Source organism: Papio anubis, chromosome 15, assembly GCF_008728515.1.
Source record: "Papio anubis isolate 15944 chromosome 15, Panubis1.0, whole genome shotgun sequence".
Taxonomy (NCBI): Eukaryota; Metazoa; Chordata; class Mammalia; order Primates; family Cercopithecidae; genus Papio; species Papio anubis.
The window spans coordinates 33,050,141-33,076,927 of NC_044990.1; the positions used below are offsets into that span (position 1 = coordinate 33,050,141).

General features: G+C 34.2%; 1 pseudogene across 1 annotated transcript; it reads left to right on the forward strand.

Annotated features, from left to right (window-relative positions):
* Positions 1 to 231: 231 nt before the first annotated feature.
* On the forward strand, positions 232 to 2,275 carry LOC116270587 (annotated as a pseudogene). Its single transcript, XR_004178724.1, has one exon. The product of XR_004178724.1 is annotated as an enolase-phosphatase E1 pseudogene (transcript).
* The last annotated feature ends 24,512 nt before the right edge of the window (positions 2,276 to 26,787 follow it).

The window sequence follows — 26,787 nt, forward strand, 5'->3', positions numbered from 1 at the left end:
TATACCATACAACAAAATTAACTCAAAATGAGACTAAACAGAAGATCTGAAACTATAAACTACTAAAATAAAACATGAAAAAATCTCCATGTCATTGATCTGGGCAATGAGTTTTTGGATATGACCCTAGAAACACGGGCAACAAAAGCAAACATAGACAAATGGGATTATATCAAACTAAAGAGATTCTGCACTGCAAAGGAAACAACAGAGTGAAGAAACATCTTAATGAATGGGAAATAATATATGCAAGCCATACATGGGATAAGGGATTCACAGCCAAAATCTATAAGGGACTCAAACAATTCAATAACAAGAAAACAAAAAACCCGATTAAAAAATGGGCCAAGGTGGGCGGCCGCCTTTTCCAGTTCCAGGTGTGCAGAGGTGTTCTCTTCCCTACGCGCGGCGGGCTGCACTTGGTCGCTGGCTCCAAGATCGCGCGGGGCCATCGGAAGCCCAGGACGGTACCGGGGGCCGCAGCCGCAGCCAGCGCCGCCCTCCACCCTCCCCGACTGCAGGCCGAGTCCCGTAGCATCCGGTAGGGAAATGGTCGTGCTTTCGGTCCCCGTCGAAGTCACCGTGATCCTGTTAGATATCGAAGGTACCACAACCCCGCTTGCTTTCGTGAAGGACATTTTATTTCCTTACATCGAAGAAAATGTTAAAGAGTATCTGCAGATACATTGGGAAGAAGAGGAGTGCCAGCAGGATGTCAGTCTTTTGAGGAAACAGGCTGAAGGGGACGCCCACCTGGATGGGGCGTTCCTATCCCTGCAGCGTCTGGGAATGGAGTGGATGATCTGCAGCAGATGATCCAGGCCGTGGTAGATAATGTGTGCTGGCAGATGTCCCTGGATCGAAAGACTACTGCACTCAAACAGCTGCAGGGTCATATATGGAGGGCGGCATTCACAGCCGGGCGCATGAAAGCAGAGTTCTTTGCAGATGTAGTTCCAGCAGTCAGGAAATGGAGAGAGGCCGGAATGAAGGTGTACATCTATTCCTCAGGGAGTGTGGAGGCACAGAAACTGTTATTTGGGCACTCTACGGAGGGAGATATTCTTGAGCTTGTCGATGGTCACTTTGATACCAAGATTGGACGCAAAGTGGAGAGTGAAAGTTACCGAAAGATTGCAGACAGCACTGGATGCTCAACCAACAACATTTTGTTTCTGACAGATGCTACTCGAGAGGCCAGTGCTGCTGAGGAAGCAGATGTGCACGTAGCTGTGGTGGTGAGACCAGGCAATGCAGGATTAAGAGATGACGAGAAGACTTACTACAGCCTCATCATATCCTTCAGCGAACTATACCTGCCTTCCTCAACCTAGAGAAGGGTTGCTAAGGCAGACCGCACTGTTCCCAGAGTTGTCCCTGTAGTGTCTAGGTTTATTCTAATGGTAAAAGTAACTTACTTAAAAAACATACATGTACACATATGTATGCAAGTATGTATATATGTGTATGCTCAAATTAACTTCCACAGGTACATAAGTGAAAGAAGTCTCAGTTCAGTGAACACAAAACTTAAAGATGTTTTATATGCAGAAATTGTTTGAAATCATACTCTAACCTTTAGTGAGAGCGAAGTGTAGTTGATAGAAGAAATTGCTAAAAACCAATCTAATGTGCTATGTTTATCAAGTCATGTACTAAAATGGAAAGCTAGTTTTGAGAGATTATTCAGAAGTCTTGTTATTTTAAAAATGAAATATTTCAGACTTATTTCTAATAATAATTCCTTGCCCCTGTTTGTGATTTAGATTATAACAGCTGTATTTCATATTTGCATCCTTATATATATATCAAAGACCAAGGTATTTCCTTCTGCTCCAAAAGATGAAAATTGGGAAAGAAAACTCACTTGAGTCTTGATCAAACAAGTGTCTTTTAAGAAGAAACTTGGTAATCATTGTGGCACCCACAGCAAGCAGCTGCCTTACCAGTGAAAAAGGTGCACTGATGTAATAGCTAAAACAGAGATGTGTTCTTAATAGAACAGTTCTAATCCTGCCGGGTGTTATCATTATATATTTTATAGTTACCTTTCTAACTACTTAGCACAGTTTGAGAATATGTTAATTGCTATTTACTATTTAAAAAGTTTTACTGAAATCAGTCCATAAGATTAAGATGAGCCCTAATACGTAAGATTTTCTTCTGGAATGGATGTGAGAAATGTAAATTTTATAACAGCAGTATTTATCCTGGTTTAATTCTAATAGGATGTCTGTTAATTTCGTGTTGTGATTAATAAAAGCATTTTCTTCTTAAAAAAAGTGGGCCAAGGACTTGGATGTCAAAAGAACACATACAAAGGGCTAGCAGTTACATAAAAACACACTCAACATCACTAGTCATCAGGAAAATGTAAATCAAAACCACAATGAAATATGACCTCACACATGTTAAAATGGCTAGTGTTAAAAAAGACGAGGAATAACAAGTGTTGGAGAGGTTGTATAGAAAAGGGAATTCTTGCACAGTGTTGGCAGGAATGTAAACACTCTGGTGGTTCCTCAGAAAATTAAAAATATAACTATCATATGACATAGCAATCCATCTAGTGAATATATATGCAAAGGAAATGAAATCAGTATGTTGAAGAGATCTCTGGACTCCCATGTTCTTTGCAGCAGCATTCACAACAGCCAAGACAGAAAGTCGATATAAGTGACCACCAAAGGATGAGTAAATAAAGCAAATGAGGTATATATACATAATGAAATACTATTCAGCATTAACAAAGAAGAAAATCCTGTCATTTGCAACAATATGGATGAGCCTGGTGGACATTAAGTATAATAAGCCAGTCACAGAAAGACAAATACTGGATGATTTTAGTCATAGTCTAAAATCATCAAATTTACAGAAGCAGAGAGTGGAATGGTGGCTACCAGGGGATAGAGGTGGGGCTGGGGGGGAAGGATATTAAGGAGATGTTTATCAAAGGATGCAAAATTTCAGATATACAGGAGGAATAAATTTAAGAGCTATATCATATAACATGGCAATTATGGTTAATAACAATGTATTTTTGAAAATGACTCAAAAAGTAGGTTTTCAGTGCTGTCACCATAAAAGGTAATAAGTATATGAGGTAATGCATATGTTAATTTTCTCAACCTAGTCATTTCACAATCTATACATATTTCAAATTATTATGCTCTACATAGTAAATATATACAATATTTACTTATCAATAATAAGACTAATACTGAAACACAAAAGTATCACTTTATTCAGACGTATTTCCATATTTATTTTAATTCTATAACAAAAATGCTCTAGTGGACAAAGCTAACATTTTCAATCAAATAATTATTTCAATGATACATTGCTTATGGGGCCAAATTTTGGAGTAATGGGGAGCTCTGAGATTGAAAGATCCACCCCGATATGCAATCAGTGATTTCAGGACATCTCTTTAGGTTCTAGGAAAACACAGGATCCTAATTCACCTATACTATTTATCTGCATTGTTTCTTTCCATATTCATGTAGAGACAGGGTCTTGCTCTCTTCAACCCAGGCTGAAGTACAACACTTTATCTTTGAACTCTTGGGTTAATCTGATTCTCCTGCCTTGGCCTCCAAATGCACTGGGATTACAGGCATGAGCTACCTCGCCTGGCCCCTATATTGACTTTATATTTTTAAAGAAATTGTCTACATGGGGTTTTTCCAGACAGAGTGACCTAGATAGTGTTTTGTAATATGAGAGAAAGAAAATCAAAAAGCAAACAAGAAATCTATAAATGTTTTAAATGAGAACATTTAAAATGTGATCGTAAATCTCATTAAGTCTTTTTAAATCTGTGGAAAGGAAGTAGACTTTATATCACATAAATTGATGGGAATTAGAAAGAAGAAAGTTTTAGTTTGGTATATGAATCAACAAAAAATGTTGATAAACAAAATATTTAGTTATCTGTCAACCAAGTTTCAACCAGAAGCAAGGGGAATTCCTGGTTATGATGGATATTGGAATAGATTATTTCATACATGTATGCATTTATTAATTTGGATTTTTTTCTTTTAAATAGCATCTTAGTTTAATACACTATTTCTCTTCTGCTCTGCAGATTCTATAATTTTTCTAAATATTTTGCATATAGAAGACAAAGAAATGGCCTCAAAATTGACATCATGCTAAAAGCAAACAAAGTAATGAAGTGATTATCTTTAGCATTTGTTCTAAGTTATAGTTTATATTTTAAAGGACATTTCTCGAATAAGAGCTCTTGTTTTCCTATTTCTTGAGTAGTTTTTAAAATTCTAAAAAATTTTAAGGAAACAGTGAGATTAACAGTATAAGAATAATGTTAATCAGTTATTAAATATAGGCTGGGATGTCAAAATACTATACAAATTCATTATCTCAAAGATTATAACCTAAAAGATGATCAAATAAAGCAATGAGAAATATAATTCCCAAGTTGGTAAATGGAAATCTTTATTACTATCATTATTATTTGTTAGAATACTTGGTGTCTACAAAGTAGTTTTCAGTCTTTCAATAATTTTTCACTCATGACTTCACTTAAGTAGGTTATTATAATTATTTTGCTAATGATAAAACCAACACAGAGAAAGAGTTCATAATTCATTATATCCCACAACCAGTGAGCCATAGAAGACAGATTTAGATACTTATTTTATTTCCCTTTGATTTTTAAAACTTCACCTGGCCAGGCGCAGTGGCTCACGCCTGTAATCCCAGTACTTTAGGAGGCCTAGGAGGGTGGATCATGAGGTCAAGAGTTCAAGATCAGCCTGGCCAAGATGGTGAAACCCCGTCTCTACTAAAAATACAAAAAAAAATTGCCAGGTGCGGTGGCAGGCACCTGTAATCCCAGCTACTTGGGAGACTGAGGCAGGAGAATCACTTGAACCTGGAAGGTGGAGGCTGTAGTGAGCTGGGATCATGCCACTGTACTCCAGCCTGGGCAACAGAGTGAGACTCCATCTCAAAAACAAAACAAAACAAAACAAAATTCACCTTATTCTAGTTGGTTAGATTGCTGAGCATAACTAGATAGGAAGAAGAGTTACTATGTAACATGAAGAAGCTTATTTTAACTAAGAATGAGTCCACAAAGGAAAATATGTAGTTAGTCATGTATAATTCCTGGAGTACATAGAAATGTTGGTATCAGTATTGTACATGAAATTATTTGGGAGTCAAAATTTATTTTTTAAAAGTTCAAGGAAACTTAGCATTCAACTTCCCATTCTTACAGTCACATGTTTTTTTAAATCAATTTGAAAAGATAATGTTTGTATTTATCATGATCAAGTATATCCTCAATTTTGGATTAAACCTAGTTATAAAATGCAAAACCTAGAGAAACATTCAGTTATTACTAAGTTACAGTGAGCTATAGGGAGTTTTAGTCAATCTGTTGATTCTGGATGAGGGATGAGTTTTATTTTTTTGATGGAAGTCTAGCTATGTGACTTTAGGCAGGTTCTTAAGCTCTCTTTAACTTGAATTTATCTATAAAATAATGATATAGCTGTTCAGGACAGCATATTTTTGTTGTGAGAATCAGATTAAAAAAAATCATTTAAAGTACTCTGCACAGTAGCAAACCTATAGTTATTCCTTAGTAATTATAAGACATTAGTCATTATTTTTGTGTCAGGTCTCAAAATAGAACTTCTTAAAAGATACATTTTAATTGAAAGTAGCCTTTCAGTATAAATAAAACGCATTATAACTGTGTATGGGAGGCAAAATATCTGAAATGGTTCTTCAAAGTTGAACAGCCATTACCCACAAAACCTGTAAATATGATGAATTGTCACTCCTATGTTTGTTATGTCATGTAGTTCAGTAGACTTTAAGATAAGAAGATTATCTTGGGTTCTCTAGGTGGGCCAGGTTTCATCACAAGAACCCTCAAAAGCAGAAAGGTTTTTCTGACTGATATCAGAGGTCAGAATTATTTGAAGTATGAGAAGAATATAATGTGTTCTTGCCACTCTGAAGGTAGAATAGCCATGTATGAAGGAGGATGGGTGGAATCTACGGGGAGATTGCAAACTCCTGCTGACAACCAGCAAGGAAACAGTCCTACAACTGCAAGAAAACTAATTCTGACAACGACTTAAATGAACTCAGAAGTAGCATCTTCCCAGAGCTTCCAGATAAGAGTCTTAGCCAGTCAACACATTGATTTTAAACTTGTAAGACCTGGAACAGATTACCCAGTTGACCCTACCCAGACTTCTGCCTCAAAGAAACTGAGTGATGATAAATGTGTTGCTTTAAATTGCCAAATCTGTGGTAATAGGTTACACGACAGTAGGAAACTAATAAATATACTGTTTATTTTCTTAATAGATATTTGGCACCAAAATACCTTAACAATCAAATAGATTTAATATAAACATTTGATTTACTAGCTGGATGTGAAAAATGTTCATCTCAGTTTAATAATATTAAAATTTTAAGTGCAAAGAACAGAGTCTAGAATGAAGAAAATGTGGCCACAAAGCATAGAGAATTTGCTTTGGTTTTGTGATTTCCATTCTGCAGGATTTTTAATCACAGGTTACTGAAGGGTCATTAAATGGAGTCTGTCATATATGTCCATCCCATATAACTAGGAGCTATAGTAATTATATTTCTGGCACATTCTAGAACTATATATACATATATATATATATGTATGTGTATATATTATTTCTACTATTAATATACAGTCTACCTAGTGAGTGAGTTAATTGTATATTCTTATTATTCTTATTCTCCTCAAATTCTGCTGAATGTGCACAGGGGAGAATGATCTCAGAGGTACACACGGAAGCCCTGCCTTGCACTATGTGTGAACTTGTCATTCAGGGGTATAATTAGAATTCTATATCTCCCAACTCCAAACCGTTGTATCTTTTGCCCTATATTACTATGCCTCTTTTGTCTACATTCTAAATTATAGAACAAGATTGATGTTTGCTTTATTATCTTTGCACTTTATTTAATAAAGCACCATTATTGATTAAGAACATCTTATCAATCTTTTTGGAGCTGCTGCTGATTAATGTCAAAGCAAAACCTGCACCCAACAACTCTAAACAGGCAAGAAAGACTTTATTTGAGACTTCTGTTGCAAGAAGAGAAAGACTGAGCTCAACTCTGTTGAAACAAACATGACTACAGAGTTTTAAATACTGGGCTAAGGCAGGAGTTTTAGGCCATCTGTGTTTGCTTATTGGCTATATCCAAGAGAAAAACAAACTTTTCTCATCTTTATAGTAGGAAGTAGTTTTTTAACTTGCATCAGGGCATGCCAGAAGTTAGGCTCCTACCTTCCTACAGAGAGTGCAGTAGGGGCACTATCTTTCCTGATGATTACAATCTAAAAAGATGACTACCTGGTTCTTGAGAAAGACATTCCTGGGTGGAAAAATTGGCAAAATATTTACATCTTAAAATGACAGAAAAATAATTTCCAAGTTTTCTAAAGTAAATGTTCTAAAAACAACAACAACAAAAACAGAAGGTCAGTGGCTTTGAGTCAGGAAGAATCCTGCCTAAAGTTAATTCAAGCTGAGGGCAAAGTTGGGGTCATAGTGGTCATTACTAACACTTTCGACTGACTCTGACTTCTTAAAATACTTAATATATCAAAAAGTATGTATGAAAATACACAAATAAAGCAGTTTTTCATGGACCAAATCAGACAGACAAAATAAGTGAATAGTAAGACAAAACAATGCTATACCATATTAATTTTAAAACTTCTCATTTGGAGTCAGTCAACATTTCTGCAAATACTTTTTTTACATAAGAATTAAGATAAAACAAAAACAAAAGTTTGTTCTTATAAAAAATTTCTTTCTGGGATAGTAATTTTTTTTTTTTTTGTCTGTTGAATATTTAAAATTAGACCTGGTATAGTTTTATTTTGATTGCATAAGACTACAGAAAGGAAATGCCAGACTCACGGAGCTTCACTCCTACAATTATCAATTACATGTTTTGAATGTTAGTTTCACATGCTTTAAAGACTGCCATTTTAACTGACTTACGTTATCCGGGGTTTAATTAAACACAGGCGCCTTAAAACCTAGAAAGCCGGCCGGGCGCGGTGGCTCAAGCCTGTAATCCCAGCACTTTGGGAGGCCGAGACGGGCGGATCACGAGGTCAGGAGATCGAGACCATCCTGGCTAACACGGTGAAACCCCGTCTCTACTAAAAAATACAAAAACTTAGCCGGGCGAGGTGGCGGGCGCCTGTGGTCCCAGCTACTCGGGAGGCTGAGGCAGGAGAATGGCGTGAACCCGGGAGGTGGAGCTTGCAGTGAGCTGAGATCCGGCCACTGCACTCCAGCCTGGGCGGCAGAGCGAGACTCCGTCTCAAAAAAAAAAAAAAAGAAAAAACCCTAGAAAGTCATAATGAACCTAAAGAGGGGAGAGGATATAATCAAATACAACGGGAAGAGACTTATTTCAGAGGTGCTTATCTGCAGAGAGACTGAGGAGAGATTTGAACAATTGTCTTGCCTCAATCCAAATTACCCCATCTACTTTACAAGAACATGGCCACACTCTTTCTATTTTGAGTCACGAGATGAAAGGGCAAACGGATTTAGTTTGCAGGTCCGGTATTTTGTTTCATAAGCTAATGTTATATCACTAGACTTATTTAGGTTCTTTGGAATCTAAAATAGTCACTAGATTCTTTTTAGGTTCTTCGTAAAATAGAAGTAATAATTACGTCATATCTTTGTCTTAAGGATTGAATGAGATAATGTTTTCAGTTACTTAGAACTGATGTTACTTAGAATATTTAGAATAATGCCAGCATATATTGTGTTCATTAATAGCAATTATCATTATTTGAAAATTTTAAGAGTGTGGCTCTTAATGAGCAATCATAGGCTTTTACTCTTAACAACTTCCCCTCTTAACAGCTTCCCTTGCTGGTATCTTCCTCCCCGTATATCCTCCCAGCCTCTACCAGAGCACCTCAAGGACAAAGATGCCCACCATTGCACAAGACTGTATATAATATACCAACACTTGTTTCGGCAATTTAAAAAAAATCTACCTACCAGTTATAGTTACTGGTTCTATTTCTTGCTTTAGCTCTACAAAAAGCAGATAGAACATAGGTTAATTTAAAGTAAATTTGTACTGTTTGGCAAATATGTTTATAAACATAAATTTTACTTCTCAGGATTTTGACTTATTACCCAAATTAACAAAATTTAAAAGACAACAAAACCCTATAGTGAACCTTGCTTGACACTTCACTACTTCAGGACAGTGATATTCAGCCACACAGTGTCACCCAGGATTCACTAAGGTGGTTGATGAGTCCTGCAACCATGATTGGATGCGGATGTGTCAGGTTCTCCGGCACCACGGATTTTATTTTAGAGATATGACAGAAAGTGATGAATGTCAAAATGTTATAAAGGCAACATCATTTTTCCATCCAGCTTAAGGGGAGAGATGCTTTCAGAATCCCAGCAGCACCAATTCTGTCAGTATTTAGCCACCATCGATTGACTTTTGACTTGGACAGTGGAAATAACAGTCACTTAAAACTTGTGTTTATAGGATTTGCTGAAAGACCACAATACAATAAGGTAATGCTCAGACCGCATCACCATTTGCTTTGTATACGGAGAAAACTGCAAGATTGTTTATTCCACTCTATTTACACTCATTAAAACAAAGATACTTGAGAAACCTCAAATGATGAAGTGACTCCCACAGAATCAGAGGTCTAAACTTAGTGACTTTGTCTTTTTCACTTTATTTCATCACAGTCTTCTTTTTATTAAAATAACTTTGCTAATATTTTCTTAAAAGCATAGAACATAGTTTACTCAAGGTGATCTTATGAAGTTATTCTTTATAAGTACAGCCATCTCCCAATTCCTTGTGATCACATTTCTTCAAGTTCTTCACCCACTTAACTGTGTCCTCTGGCCCTGCCTTCCTCTCCCTTTTGTCTGGAACTAGCCATCTCTTGGCCATCTCTAGTTATGTCCCACTGGCTTCCTTTACTTTTGTCAGTGTGCCTTTCACCCTGTTAGGTATGTTTAGGCACTCAATAGATTTCCTTAACAGCCCTTATAACAAATGTGATGATTTCATTAATTTTTGTCTTTTCTAGTAAAGCTTAATTTCTGAGAGCTAGGACTTCATCTGATACTTTAATCCATTTTATCTTCAGTGCCTATTGCAGAGTCACAGGTGTGAATAAATGTATCTCCCTATTTCCATCTTCTATAGTTTCAACAGGAAGAATAATCACTATGTTATCTGACTTTATCAACTGAATAGTGTATTCATAGCTCACACTTACTAATAACTTACTGTTCGCCAACCCTGTATTGTTACACGCTTAACCTGCTCTTTATAGCATGGTAGTTAAGAAATTAAGCTCTGTAGTCTGAATTTCAAACCTATGTTTTACCACTCCTTTGCATACATCCTTGGGCAAATAACTGCACCACCAAGTGCTTGAGTTTTCTTATATGAAGTATGGAACTGATATTAACCAAATCAGATAATTGCAAAATTGAAATAAGTTAACATACAAATAATATATAATAATAGTGACATATAACAGACACTCAGCAACTGTTAGTTTTTAAAATTTTTATTATTATCATTAATCAACCTAACATGTAATAGACACCTCACTAGATCCTGGATATGCAAGAATAGTAATGCATAGTTTCTGACTTAATATTTGTATAATGTAGTAAAATAAAAATATAATTAATATATTATGGCTGGAACAAAAAGATATGTGAAATACTATGAAGAACAAAGAAAGTAGAAATGGAAGATCTGTTTTTTCATGAGGATGTCTTATATTTTATTGCACTTCATATTGCCCCTTTTAAGGTAACTTTTTCATTGAAATCTGAAGCACATATAAATTGTGGGCAAATAAGAAAGGCAGCTGAGGAAAGTTTTACATAAGTAAATCTTTCATATCACTACCATTCATATCCTGAAACAGATCACAATCAACACTCCAGAAGCTTCCTCATAGATAACCACTAATGTGATTTCTATTCCTTATATTAGATTTTACTCTTTTTAAACTCATGATCATGAAATTGAACAATACAGATTCTTTTTCCCCAGTTTCTGTCATTAAAAATTGTGTTTCTGATAAAAATTAATATTATTTCATATGGCATCTGTTTGTTCATTCTAATTGTTGAATAATGTTGCATCTTATGTCTATTCTGTTATCCATTTTATTATTGGTGGACATTTGAGTAGTTTCTGGTTTGTCTATTATGAATCATGATGCTATGAACATTCTTGTATATGTCTTTAGGGCTAAACATGTATGTGTATTTATGCAGAATCATGGACACATTCAGATTTAATAGGCACTACCAAATTCTTTCAAAGTAGTTGTACCAATTTACACGCTTAGCAGCATTGCATGAAAGTTCTACAAGTTTCTGTTCTTACTAGCACTTAGCATATTTCGTATCACTTTCAAATTTATCCATTTATAAAATGATTAACAAGTTTTGCTTCATGAAATATTTTATCTTAACTTGAAAAAGACTTATTGATTGTGTTCTGCTTTTCGTTGTTTATATCATAGATGTTGGTTTCTCAAAACGTGATTCAAGTTTTAAGTAAGGCCTATCGTGACATGTGATGTTGGTGACAGTTTTGGAATACCTTCTGAAATCAACCCCTTCATATCTAAGCATATTTATCAATTACATTATTCAGATTTTTAAAAATTATAATCTCAAATAATTTGAAGCATGGAGAGAAGTATTATTTCTAAGCCCCCAGAGGTGAGTCAGAGGAACCTGAGGTTGAAATGACAAGCACATTGGTGAATGATAAAAAACAAAACAAAACAAAATACAGCTGCTGGGCCTCTTTATATGCAAGTCATTTGCTGAGATATCAAAATGTGGAAAATAGAATGCTCCTACCGATATTTCTTGTTGAATTAATGCCCAGGTGAGTTCTCCTGAAATATTGCAGTTGTATCTTAGCAAAAACAAGAAGCAGTAAAGCATCATACTTATTAGGATCCAATTTGCCACAGCAGCAGTCAAGTGCTTCAATTTTTCCCAGAGGTGAAGGGAAGGGAAAAATAGGGATAGGAAAATTTAAATTAAATTCATAGTGCAGTGCACAGTTGAAATTCAATATTGACAGCTCTAATTACACCTACCTTATATCACAAGTTCATTAGGTAAAAGTAAAGGATTAAAAACTACTTTACATATTTATTTTTTAAATGCCATTGCTTTCCTACTAAGGTCTCATCTCTCTTCCTTTCCTTTAATGCAGTCATGATGGAGATGTTTAGGGTTTTGGAAAGAGAGGATTGACTATTTCTTTAACACATGCATAAACACACAGGTATGCAAGCACACAATTAGGAAGGCATGTTACATTGGATATACTATTTGAAATGTAATCAGCATCAAATATCAAATTCAAATATTTACCAATGTCTATTTGAATTGCCATGAATTATCTAGTAAAGCAAAAACCTATTAGCCTTGTAGGACCTAAGAATGTCTAAATAATAATTGTTGACAAATGATTAATTACACAAAATTATATTTTGTCATCTTACTTTCCAAACTCAAGAACAATATCTTAAAAGATGAGTTATTTCCTCACCCATGAACATAAGTCTATCACTGCTTCTACCTAAAACTCTCTATGCTAGAAGTTAGCATGTATTTTATGTTAATATTTACCTGCTATACCAAAAATTTATAAGATTTCTGCCCAGTATCCTGTTGTGCTAATCTTAAAGCAGAAAGATTATTACTTCTAAATATGACTACAGTTGCGATTTCAGAGATATGAAAACAATGAATTAGCAGATATGGGCACTTTTAGAGCAACAGAAAGAACAAATGATTTGTTTTCTCCTTACCATTTACATCGTATCTTTTGTCAGGCATAAAATAACAAATGGATGTGTGAAATTTCACAGTGATTCGACAAAAGTTAAGAAAAATATTCAAAATTTTAATTAACATAGAAAATGTCAAGTTCTGTGGTTTCATTCTTATAGAAGGAAGAATTTTATATGACAAATATCTTTTTTGAATATAATGGACCCAATTAAACAATTCAGCATGTAAGTCACTTAGGGAAATTTTAGCTCTTTTGGATAACTTTACTAAATTACTATATGAAGTGCTTTATAGCTCTTTCAGTTTCCTCAAAGGATGAAGTCATTGCCCACAATATTTAACTGAAAGTCTTGGGAATAACTTAGCATTACAGGAAATTGACCATTACTAGATGTACTAGAATGGTTGGCCAAATTTAACTATCTGCAATGTTTTTCTCTAAACTGAGACATGGTTGAACAGTAGAAGGATGTTTGTAAATGTGTATGTGTGTGTGTGTGTGTGCACACGTGTTTATGTGGAGTAAACGGGGGAAAAAAAAATCAGACTTTTGAAATTTTTTTTTTTTTGCTTATGTCAAGAACATCAGGACATAGAAAATTGTCACAAGCTTCTGAAATCTAACAATCTTCTACAAGAGCTTCTACAATGACTTGGTATTCAATAGGGATCATTATTTCTGACGGCTGAGGGAAGAACGTGTAAGATGACATTTGTTTGTAATAACCATGGTAGCATTTTGGTGGATAAATAATTTAGTTTAACTTTGAAAGTGAATCCACCCATAAGGCAACATAGTGTCGTGGAGAAATCCCTTTCCAGAGGTTGAAAAACCTGGGTTTCAGTGTGCTCCGTTAAGTCAACCAGGTTTGTGGCCTTTGATCCTTTGCTTCTGCGACATAGCATAAGTTGAATACTTTACATCAGACTGTTTATAAAACATCTCCTAACTCTAGGATCCTTGGAATGTACTTGATAAGTATTGAGGACTTCTAATAGACTTTGGACCCTTATGGAATGCTGTATGGAGCATACGGAGGAAGTAGAATCTGCAGTCTTTGCTCTCAAGGATCTTAAGATTCAATTTACTACTTCAAAATGTATTTATTATCATTCATCTCCTGACAAATACAGTGCTGTGTGGTAGGCTTGAAGCAGTGAATACTCAATCCAGATTCTGCCTTCACAGACCTTCTCAGGAAGACAGATGATTAAATTCAACTTATGACCAATTTTGATTAGTATTATAATAGGAGAAATACACAGAGCTTGGGGTATACATATTGCAAAAGACCTAAGAAGTGTAAAAGATCAGAGAATGCCTTCTGGAAGAAGTAACCTTTCAAATGAGACCTAAAGATTGGATAGTAGTTAGCCAGACCAATAGGAGGAAAAGACCATTTCAGACAGAAGGAAATCATGTAAATAAATATTAAACGGTGGGAGAGTATTGTTCATTTGAGGAAATAAGATTAGTAGAATGGTACGCAGAGTCTGAGATGAAAAGAGGCAATTAATGCTTCTGAAACAGCAGTGAAATATTTAAGCTGGCACATGGTAGGTACTAGTTTGGTCAGTACAATTCCAAATGACAAGGATGAGTTGAGTGTACTTGCTTTCAAAAGGAAGAATGGTATACTCAATGGAGGACGCACCACTTTGGGAGAGTCTGACAAAGATGAATTAAAAAGAAAGAAAATAAGAAAGTATTTCAGATGAAGAATATTAAGCAAAACACAGAAGAGCAAAAATTTTTTTTCAACATTTTCTGTATTTTAATCAAAGAATAATTTGCCTGACCTTGTGATACCAATTTGTAAGAAATTAGGTGTTAAACTGTCAGTCATAGTTTTAACTTTTAAGAAAATAAAATATTTGTAAATGTTTATGGGAATAAGTTTGAATGAGCAAACAATGCATTTCCCCTTAATTCTCTCACTATTTAGCAATCATCTTCCTGGTTTGCACTAAAGATTGCTACATCACTCACAATTTCCTTTTGTATTCATACCAGATATCATTTATGATTCAACATAACATTTCAACAGGTGCAAAAGCACTCCAGAGTAGTACCATCAATTATACCAGTATTGCCTTAGCTTACGTTGGCTTAGAACTTAAAAAACGTATTACCAATGTATTCATGGAAATAATAAAAATATTCCAAGTTCAAGGTTAAATTTCATACATATTGCCTTCAATTATAGTGTTAAAGTGTTGTTGTTCATTGGGACACTGTATTGTTTGATTGATGTAAAAGTAGAGAAGCTTTGTTCAGCCCCTTCTATGTGCCAAGTTTCAGCCGTTTTATTAACTGGACTACCTCTATGACTAGTATTATTATCGTCACGTTATAAATGAAGAATCCCACATTCAAAGACGTTTAGAAAATGAGTCCATGGTGCTCATTTATGGTCGAGTTTGACTCCCAAACTATAATTTCTGACTCCAAACCTCAGACTCTTTCTATTATTTAAATGGATACACACTTTCAGTAATCAGTGGTACCTGGAGGTGATGTTTTGGAAACTAGAACATAAAAGGGAAAGTAGGCAGAACTTAAAACCAGAAAACTAGGATCAACTGACAGTCAGCAAACTAACATGGCTTTCTTTTCTGAAGAAGTAAACTTCACTTTCCTATGGGTTTATTTCTTATATATTGACATTAGTTAGTTGAAGCTATGCTATTTTCCCTAAAGATGTATGCCCTAAGTATTTCTCATTTCATATGTTACTCTTGAGATCTGATCAGGGGAGAAAATTTGGAAAATGAGTATCAAGCTAGATGAAGAGTGGTAAGAGATGAAGAGAGTCAAATCTACCATTTGCAATGAAGCAATGTAACATATATGATGATATACTACTTTATAAACTAGGTTTTATAGGCTTTTAATTGCTGTACAAAGAAAACTGCAATCAGATTTAAGGAGAACTGGAGATGAGTGAAAATAGGAGTGAAAGATTCAGAGAAGTTGTAATCAAAGAACAAGAAAAGAGTTGTGCACATGTACCCTAGAACATAAAGTATAATTTTAAAAAAATAAATAAATAAACAACAACAAAAAAGAATTCAGCATCATACTTTGTCATGGAAACCATGCAGTCACCATGAAATAGTCATACAAAGCACACTGACTTCCTCTTTGTTATTGGCCTTTTTTTTTTCTTATAGATGGAAAGTTCAATTTTCCAACATCCCCTACGGCTGGATGTGGACCTATGACACAGTACTGTCCAATATTTTCTAGATAAAAATGCTGGGGAAGATATCACTTCCCAAATTAAAAGGAAAATTTATAGAAGTATAAGGATTTTCATCCTTCATTCTTTCTCTAATAGAAAAGTAGCATGATCATACATTTAGTTTACAGTAATGTACTCGGAGCAAAAAGTGATAACAGAGGAAAGATACTTTGAAGATTACCTAGAGCTACGCATAAAAATAAATACAGGAGAGCATCAAGATGGAGAGGAGGACTTTAAATTAGAATGCACATACTATATCTCGAGGCCTGCACAGCATCCAAGAATATACCAATGGCCTGAGAGAAGAAGCATATTTGGAAAGAGTTCCATTTAAAATGTCATAAGAACCATGGGCTGGGGCAGGAGAAGGATGGGTGGGGTGAGCATTTGACTAAGCATTTGAATAAGACACAGAAAATTGGCCGGGTGAGGTGGCTCACGCCTGTAATCCTAGCACTTTGGGAGGCCAAGGCGGGCAGATCACAAGGTCAGGATTTCAAGACCAGCCTGGCCAAGATGGTGAAACCCCCTCTCTACTAAAAATACAAAACAAATTAGCCGGGCATGATCCCAGCTACTCAGGAGGCTGAGGCAGAGAATTGCTTGAACCCAGGAGGTGGAGGTTGCAGTGAGCCAAGATGGCAGCACTGCACTCCAGCCTGGGCAACGGAGCGAGACTCCATCTCAAAAAAAAAAAAAAAAAAAAGACATAGAAAATACAAAAAGTTGTAGTAAAAAACATGATAGCATTTACATCAAGATTCTAAAAATGAAGCATCTCTAGGTAAAGATATACTTAACTCTTAACTCTTTTGAGATGTAGAACTTGACCTTGGTAGAGTGCAAGTTTTGGAAACTCTTAAAAAGTTTTAAAGACTTATAGCCTCTTTCAGATACTTGTATCATTATTATTAAATATGATAACTTAATAATTAGTAATGTAGTTTCAAATATGTTGTGTTTCCAGAAGTAATTTGTTTACACACTGTCAGTCTAATCCAAATGCACACATGTATACAACACACATGATATGCAGTCACCCAGTCATTCATCACTACGTATTGCCAGTGTTATACTCTGCCAGGTACTAGAGGATTCAAAGAAAGATGTCAGTCTATGTCCTTATCTTTACTCAAACGTTTTAAAATTTTGCATGGGAAGCAAGACAGCAAAAATGGAACAGAGCACCACTTGTTAATTATATATAACATTTTAATTTAGATTCAGTATCTCTCAGTACTTGTGACAAACAAGTGTATATCATGTCTAATTGGCTTCTGCCATCATTTTAATTAGGATAGCTATAATTTTTGGCACTAAGATAAAATAAATTTCTTAGAAACAGAAAAGTCTTAAATTGATTACGTTTCAGTTAGAGGTACTAATGAAACCGTTTACCTCAGGAAGTAATAACTTTCATCTAATCCTGTTTAATCCACATGCTCTCCCCAATAGGCTTTTCCATCTTAGCAATTGCCAGTGGTATCTACTGAGTGGCTCAAGACAAAAGCTCAGGCAATTTCATCGATTTGTGATTTTTTTCCTCTTTAACTATCACTTCTAAAGTCCCAGTTACCATCATCTTTGATCTGCATTAGGACATTAACTAGTCTCCAATCTTCCACTCTAGACTTTCTGTAATATAATCCCTAAAAAGACCAATGAGGCTTTGCATCTCACAATTGTTCAGCAGATTATTTAGTTTTTTTGTTTAAAAATTTTCAGAATTTCCCATTATACTTAGAGTTTAAATCTAGATTAAATGCATACATACCAGCACCAGGCTGATCCATTTCATACCCGTGATTTTTATTGTTGTTATTAGTTAAGAACAATATAGAATCCAAGTATATTTTCCATATATGAATTGAAACATGACATATAAAACAAAATTCTGCTTTACATATTCGTGGGACTAATGTTGAATCAATCATATTCATCACACATTTTGCAAATATTTTCTTCCATGCTTTTGTACTCATTTTGCAAATATTTAGTGCTGTATTAAATTTTAAAATTAAAATAATTTTAATTTTGTTCAGCCAAATTTACCAAGTTATTTATTTATGATTTGTTCAACACACTTTTCAATATTGAAATTGCACAAATTTTTCCATAATTGCTCTAATAGTTTTAGTTTAAGCTTTTTTTATTAGGTTTTTTATTCATTTAGATTTTTATTTGCATCTGTACATAAGTGATGTTGGAATTCCAAAACCACTTATTAAAGATATCCCTTTTTCCAAATTCTAAATGTATGTATATGTAGAGCTTTCTTCAGAACCTCTGTTCCATTCTTCTATAGGCCAAGTTATGTCAATATTAACATTTCACTATTTTATAATTATGTCTTTATCTTATATTGTACTTTTTGGTAAGAAAAACATCTCGCTTCTTTTTTTATCTATCTATCTATCATCTATTGTCTATCTATTTATATATTTAGTTCTGACTCTGTCACCTAGGCTGGAGTGCAGTGTCATAATGACAGCTGACTGCAGCCTTGACCTCCAGAGCTCCAGCGATCCTCTCACCTCAGCCTCTCAAGTAGCTGGGATTACAGGTGTACGCGACCACACCTGGCTAATTTTTCTTTAGTAGAGAAGAGATCTTCCTACATTATGCTTGCTAGTCTCAAATTATCAGGTTTAAGTGATCCTCTTGCCTTGGCCTCCCAAAATGTTGGAATTACAGACATGAGCTGCTGTGACTGGCCCTCTCTTTTTTTATAATTACGTTTCAATATTTTGTTGTCTATTCTTGCTTGCGTAAAATTACATTTCAATTTTAGAAATTTTAGAATGAGTTTGTTATGTCCTAAGATTCGAAGGTTATTTTAAATCTATACATTTGTTGGAGGAGGTGAACTGACAGTTTAACAAGTCGACTCTTTCCATTCATAAATCTGTCAGCACTCCATTTATTTAGATTTTCTTTTATGTCTATTGATTTATTTACAGTATTATCTATATGATTATTGCACATTTGCTATTTAGTTTGCACCATGGTACATTTTAGGTATGCTGTTTTTGTAAATGAGATCCATTATGTTTAATATTATATTAAAAATTTTGATGTCTAATGAATACTGACTTTATGAAAACTAACACATATCTTGCCATTGTTCCCAGCTACTGAAAAATGTTTCTTAATATTTGATCATAATCATTATTACACAACCTTTTCACAAATGTTTTGCCTTCAGGTCAACATTTTAAAAATCAACACTATCTGCTATATCCCATTGATAAGCTCTTTTAATTTAAAATCAAACATATAAGGTGGATCATTCCTATTTTACAAATAAAGACACTGAGCCACAGAGGGTTTAAAACAGCACCTAAGGCCACAAAGCGCATAAGGAGCTCTTTTAGGATTTATATCCAAGTTTTCCTAAATTCCTAAGCTGCATCTACAGGTTCCAAAGAAAATTCAACCAAATGGCAATCTTTCTTGTATGCGCAGAGTAAGACTGACTACTGTCTTCATTATTGGAAAAGGTAAAAGAAACAAACACATAAGCAAATATTCTCATCTTCATTCTCCCCAACTCCACAGCTGGAGAGTCTAGAGCCAAATGACCACGCAGCTGAGGGTGTGAGATTTCAAAGGGGTTTAGTAATCATTGATTGTTCTACTGAAGGTTTAAAAAATATTTGAGCCTGAAAATAATTGGACCACTGGTACCAATTTTAGACTTGTTTCTGGGCCATATTTTCATCCATGCTTCCTTTTTTGTTGTTTAAAATGCACACTGAATCTCGATCAGCAATGTGGATGATGATAAAACACTCTAGATATAATTGCCAACATCTCTTGCAAATTAAAATGTTTTGATGAGACTGGTGGCAACAGAGTAGCCTCTTCTACTAAGAGCTACACATCCCCATATCAATTTTCACTATTGCAGTTTTGGTGAGATTATCACAGCATATTCTCTATTACCACATTGCATTCCCAGGGACAATATAGCTATAGAGATCACAGCTAAAGAAAGTTTTCAAATTCTTACTATATACTGAAATGCTGAACCGTCACCTTAAGATATACAGAATCACTTTCATTTTTTGCTGGCACCTCTTTGAGGCACAATATTTTCAAAAGATTTAAACTTAATGGAGTATTTCTACAAAAGTTCGTGACCACAAGGAGAAACTCATTCATCATTACTTATTGTGTGTCGCTTTTCTAAAACAAGTTTAGAACAGACTTTGGATTTCAGAAGACACCTGCAGATTTTCCTGACGTCTGAAAGCAGGGATGAATAGTCAGCTGGGTCACCTCTCACCTCATACTGAGGCAATTCAGCAGTTACAGATAAGTAAGAGAGAGTTGGGTCATCCTCTCCAATGCAAACAAAACAAATTTATAATACTGTCATTGCATTTATAAATGTATTCAGTAACAGCTCCCCCCCAAAAAATTGTCCAGTTTACAACTAACTGTACATTTAGAAGAATTGCGGTTTTTATTTTTAAAATTAATTTTGCTTTTGTTATTCTATTATTTTCCCTAAATACAGTAAGAGATGTAACTTGGCTACAATTAAAAACAAGCAAATAATAGTTCATACAATTCATTTCATTAATTCATCTTCTTGTGTTTTTAGGTGAATTTGCTGTTTTCAGTGCTTGCAAGATATTATAGAAGTTTATGTAGTGACAGTTGTACCAAATGTTATATTTCAAAGTAGCTAATTGAAAACTTCTATAGGCTGGACTTCAAATATTTTTGCGTCAGCTAAACTGTGGAATTTACACAATTGAAATGAACTAGACATATCTGACACTTTGCTGATTTAAGAAAAGAAGACAAATATATTTTCAAAAGCTTAGCCCTTCTACCAAATGACTGAAAAGTAGTTCTTCAAGTGTGGTGTAGGGATAGGAACCCTCACCAGGCTAGTATTTTGCCTGATGATATGAAGGGCACAATTACTGTCTTACATATTTATGTCTCTCCCTGCAGTGTAACTACTCTTTCCAACTTATTCGTTGTCCTTCAAAAAGTAGTCAATGTGTTTAAAAGCACAGACATTTTAAACATACTACACTCTTTTAATACAAATGGAGGTATAATGAATCATGCATATCATCTTGCACACCACATTCATGTTTTAGTAATGATTAAATATAACACACATAAAAGTGTATAAACATTAATTTAGGAATAATGAATTATTGTCACATGAACCACACTGCAATCACCATCCAGTTTAATAAATAGAATATTGCCAACACACCCTCACATGCACATAGTCTTGCAAAAAAAATGGGAAATTTCTCTATACTGGAAACGAAAAAAGCTAGATTTCATTGCATTCACTTCTTGATTTTCTTCCTTACCACTTATAGATGATAATTAAATCCTATAATTTAGCTTTTCTTGTTTTTGAATTTTATTAAAAGTATTCTTTAGTGTCTAACCTTTTCTGGTGAAACATGTATTTCAGATTCAAGTATATCATGTGTAGCTATAGCTTGTTTATTTTCTTTACTGTATGGTATTCTATTATAAAAACAAAACAATTTACTAATTCTATTGGTTGATAGATATATGAATTGTTTATAGTATTGACATTTATGTATAGTATATAATACTTCTCTGTACCTTGTATTTTAAAATTTATACACCTTGGAGATCTTTTCTATATTTGTATGTGTATGACATATACATGATAAATACATATGTATGCTATAAAATACTATATACATATATAGACGCGATGTATATTATGTACATTTTGTATGTGCATTGTTCACACACATATTTCCTCTCTAACACAAACATATTTCTTTTAAGTGATTACACAGTTTCGTTCTGTGGCTATAGACTGTTTCTAACCTGTTTTTTATTGAAGGGCATTTAAGTTATGGTTAGTCTTATGGTATTTAAGCAATTCTATTGTACATTCTACTACATTTGTCTTTGCACACATATATTGGAGAACAAATATCCAGTAATAGAATTTCTGGATCAAGTAAATGATATCTTCATTTCTTAAATAAATATTTCTGTTTTTCTCAAAAGAAACCATATGACCCAATATTCTTTGGCACCTCATTTATCATATTGTATTAAATCTAATGCATTATTTATTTCAACCAGATTTTGAATGCCTACTACATGGAGTTTGCTAGGTGAGAATGTACATATTTATGGGGTGAGGGTTTTGATAGAACATCTTCTGGTAATTGGGTGTTACTGAAGTAAACTAATAAATTTGAAGACTATCTATGAGAGTCAAGCATAGGCCATTTTTTCTGTTGATGAGAAGGCTTAATATTAACAAAACTAGAGAGAAATGCCAATTACCAGCCACTAGACTACAGATAAATGAAGCCTCCTCTTCTTTGTGGTGATTGTTTAAAATTAGTTAGAAGAGGCAAGGAGGTGATTATTTCAAAAGAAAGGTTCTAGAGGCATTTGCTCCCTCCCATTTTTGTTTCATTGCATCTTCTGACATTTGCGTCTAAGAATATACATCAGCCAAAAAAAAAAAAAAAAAAAAAAAACACTTACACTGCCTGCCGAAACACACGAATTGGACTTCATCCAGAACCAGTTTTGAAGTACGTGAAGCTTGTCTTCAGATTCTATCATTTCCTGTGTCATGGTTTCCTTATTTGGATTTCTTATTATTCTTAACTTCCTATTTTTCAGGCACTATCCATACTGCCATCTAGCATCCCCCTCCTTTCCCTGTAGAAATTCTTCTATCACATGGTCCATTCACACAGACTAATGGAAACTGATTAGGTAAACAGATCTGAGTGATAGCAACAATTCCTGATTATAAATTCTTGCACCTATATCTCCCAAATTTTAGCCTTCAGAACATGACCTTGAGCAGCACTCTGGTGTTTGTGCCTTAAAGATAAGTATATTATTATTTTTATATTATTATCTTATCTACACTATGAAAGTGGACTCCTTGCAAACTAATAGGTAGAACTGATAATGAAAATCTATATCAAATAGAACCTTAAGAAGAATAAGAAATGGTAAACTGTAGCTGAGAAAAGAGGAGTTGAAGATCAATAAAGAAAATATATTTTAACAATTTTTTAAATATCTACATAATGTATTAGCCATACCTGGGCCTAAATAAACACTTGTATTTATTTAGAATAAAGCTAACACTTTCCTAGGAATACTTTTTCAGTAGAAAAGAGTAAAAATTGTCCTTTATTGCATAATTGGCTTTTCTTCTTTTTCAGTATTTTGAAATTGACATTGAAGTAAACAAACGTATTTTTAAAGGTACAAAACTTGAGAATAATCATGTCAATAATAACTACACAAATAAAATGAAGCCATACAGAACTATAATATATAGTGAAAACAGTATGACCATTATTGACATATTTTAAGTTGAGCTAAACAAAGAGAAAGCAAGAAATACTTTTTAAAAAATGGTTGACTTTGAAGAAACATTAACACCAGTAGTTGAAGATACTACCTGTGTTATGTTTTCCTTTCCCAAAGACTTGGAATTTATTTCCCTTAAAATTACTGAAATGAGGCATAATAACATGACTCTTCTGGGAGACACTGGTCAATAAATCAATCATCTTATATTTCATCTCGGTTGCCAACACATGGTTTACTAACAACCCTATATTTCTCCATCTATAAAATCAGGATAATATCTGTTAAAAAGATTTCATTTGTTATTGAACTAACACAGAGTATGAAAATAATCAGCATGTCTAAAGACTGTTCCTAATAGACAGGTAAGTAAGTAATCAATAGTGAGTGAGAAAAGCATTATAATCAACTTAATATTCTTGATTCTGGTCAGCATGAATACCAGGAATCAGTAATACTCAAATGGGCTGGTACTCAACTTCAGTCATGTGATAGTCCCATACATAATAAGCCTCTATAATGGGGCAGGGGAAGTTTCCCTTTGTTTCTTTAGTCTATGCATTTACCAGAAGAGGTAAAGTTACTGTGAAATATTGCCGTAATCTAAGACCTTAATTGTTTTCTGTGTCTCAGAATATTTGAGGGGCTAAATTCCCAGTTGAAACATTTTCCCTAGCTCCTGCTGATCTCATAAACAAAGCAGAGGCAGCAATGAAATACCTTTTGTAGGGCTGAAGTCATGGGACAGCCCCATTAAAGTTAAATGAGAAGACGAATACCATGGCCCTGCCTGACAGCTCTGCTCCTATTAGCAGAAGTTTCTTGAGGTGGCAGGATAAAGCCCTGGGCGACATACGCTATGACAGTCATGGTCATGGCCTATTTCTGTTATTTCCTTTTTATGTTAGCTTGCATTGTTAGCAATTTCCTATCCATCTGTGAGATCTCTTTAAGACCCTGCAAGGGTTAAGATTTAATATATAGAGCAAAACATAACGATATGAAAGAAACATAAATAATCAATAAATGATAGCTACAGTAAAATATATTAAAATGAAACATTTTTATTGCCTGCATTTATAAAAAATATGAGTTGTATATTCATTTCTTATTTGTTTTAAGACTCTGACACATCATTTTATATATCACCACCTGTCCAGGTGTGTCATGATTTTCTCTGCCCACTCAGACATTTAGTGAAGAAAGCCAATCATTTCTTGCCTCTATCTGTCAATTGCCTTTTTTTCTCTCTTTACTCTAAATTTATATGTATACCATGTTTTGGGAAACAAATGTTAAAACTGATGTTTTAACTGGTTTGAATATAGCATTAACAAGCTATATGCTTAAATTAATGCTAAATTGGAAGAAAATATATGTATTTTGGATTCACAATGCGTTCCATCCTTTTAAAGAGTTATTCTGATTATAAAATGCAATAATGTGTGCATTCATGTCTTTTGAGTTATTAGCAAGTTTCGTTTTCTGAATGTAGAATTTAAGTTTTCAAAAATTATATCTATTATTTATCCTTCAGAAATTAGTATTGTACATCTACTATGTGTATACCCACATGCAACATTATGAATAGTTGTACAAAATGTGGTGCTGCACTCAAAGAATTTATGCCATAATAGTTGGGATTTGATATATGGAGATTAACAGTTCAAAATAGTGTGTGCTCTTGGCATGAGTGTCTACCTTTTCCAAAATCCAAAGATGCCTTCAGGAAATGATGAAGTGCAAAATGACAAGTGATTATAATATGGAATGAAATTACAGGATTTATACTTACACTGACTCTGACTACAGTCCCTGTATCTACAGGAAACTACATTTTTTTCTTTTCTTTTCTTTTCAGTGTATAGGATGATGTTAAATTCCTTTATATAAAAATTCAGTTTATTTTCCTCAAGGCATTATTTGCTTTTCCTATCACAAACCCTTCTCAATTTCCTTAGAAATCACTGAAGTGATTAATTCCTTCAGTTTTTATTTGTCTGAGAAAGTATTTTCTCTTTCACTTTTGAAGGATAAATGTTACAGTTTACAGAATTCTATAATTGTGTTGTTTTTCTTCAATACTGTAAATACTACATTCCACTTTCTTTTTTCTGTTTTCTTTTTTTTTTTTGGCATGGTTTCCAGTAAGTATACTGGAATTTCTGCAATTGTTTCTCTGTAGAAAAGGTGTTTCCCCTTACCCTTGCTTCTTTCAAGAGATTCATTTTTGTCTTTTGTTTTATTTAATTTAAACATGATATGACTTGGTAGGGGTGGGTGTATGCGTGTTGGTGTTTATCCTGTATAGTGTTCTCTGAACTGTTTTGAACATGTGTTTTGATGTCTGTCATTAATATTGGACAGTTCTCCATCTTGTTTACTTCAATATTTTTTCTGCTTATTTCCCTATTCCTTATTCTTCTGTCATCCCTACTATGCATATGTTACAACTTTTGGAATTATCCTGTGGTCTTTGGATAATTTGTTCTTTTTTTCATCATTTTCCTCTGTATTTCAAATTGGAAAGTTGCCATTGACGTATCTTTCAATTAAGTGATTCTTTTCTCGGTCACATTGACTCTACTGACCAGCCACAGAAGGCATTCTTCAATTATGTTATGGCATGTTTGTTTTCAATCAGTTCTCTTAGATATTTCCTTCAAGTCTCCATCTTTCTGCTTATCTCATCCATATGTACATGCATGTTGTCTACCTTTTTTATTAGAGCCCATAAGATATTTATCTTAGTTATTTTAATTTTTTTGTCTAATAATTTCAACATTTGCGTCATATCTGTGTGTGATTCTGAAGTTTGATTTGTCCCTTAAGACTGTGACTTTTCTTTCCTTTTATCAAGCCTTGTAAGTTTTTCATTGAAAGCTAGACATGACGTATTAGGTAATAGGAGCTGCATTAAACAGGCATTGAGTATGAGATTTTAGGTTTTATTGGCTAAATTACATTTTGTTCAATGTTTGTTACAGTTGTAGGTTCAAGAGGCTTCAAATCCTATGGTGTTCTTGTTTTTGTCTCTCATCTTTACTTTGGACATCCTTAAATCTCCTTCCAAAAAAAAAAAAAAAAAAAAAAATCTGTGTCTTCCAGCTAATTTCAAGTTTAATTCACTTTTATCATACTGGATTTCTGAACCCTGTTGGTTAATGGTAGGTGTGAAGGAGAGGAGATTTTTGCAATCTTCCCTTTAAATGTTAGTCTTCTATTTGGCCTGTAACCTGGTGCTGTACTTCACAACTGTTTCTAAAAAGATA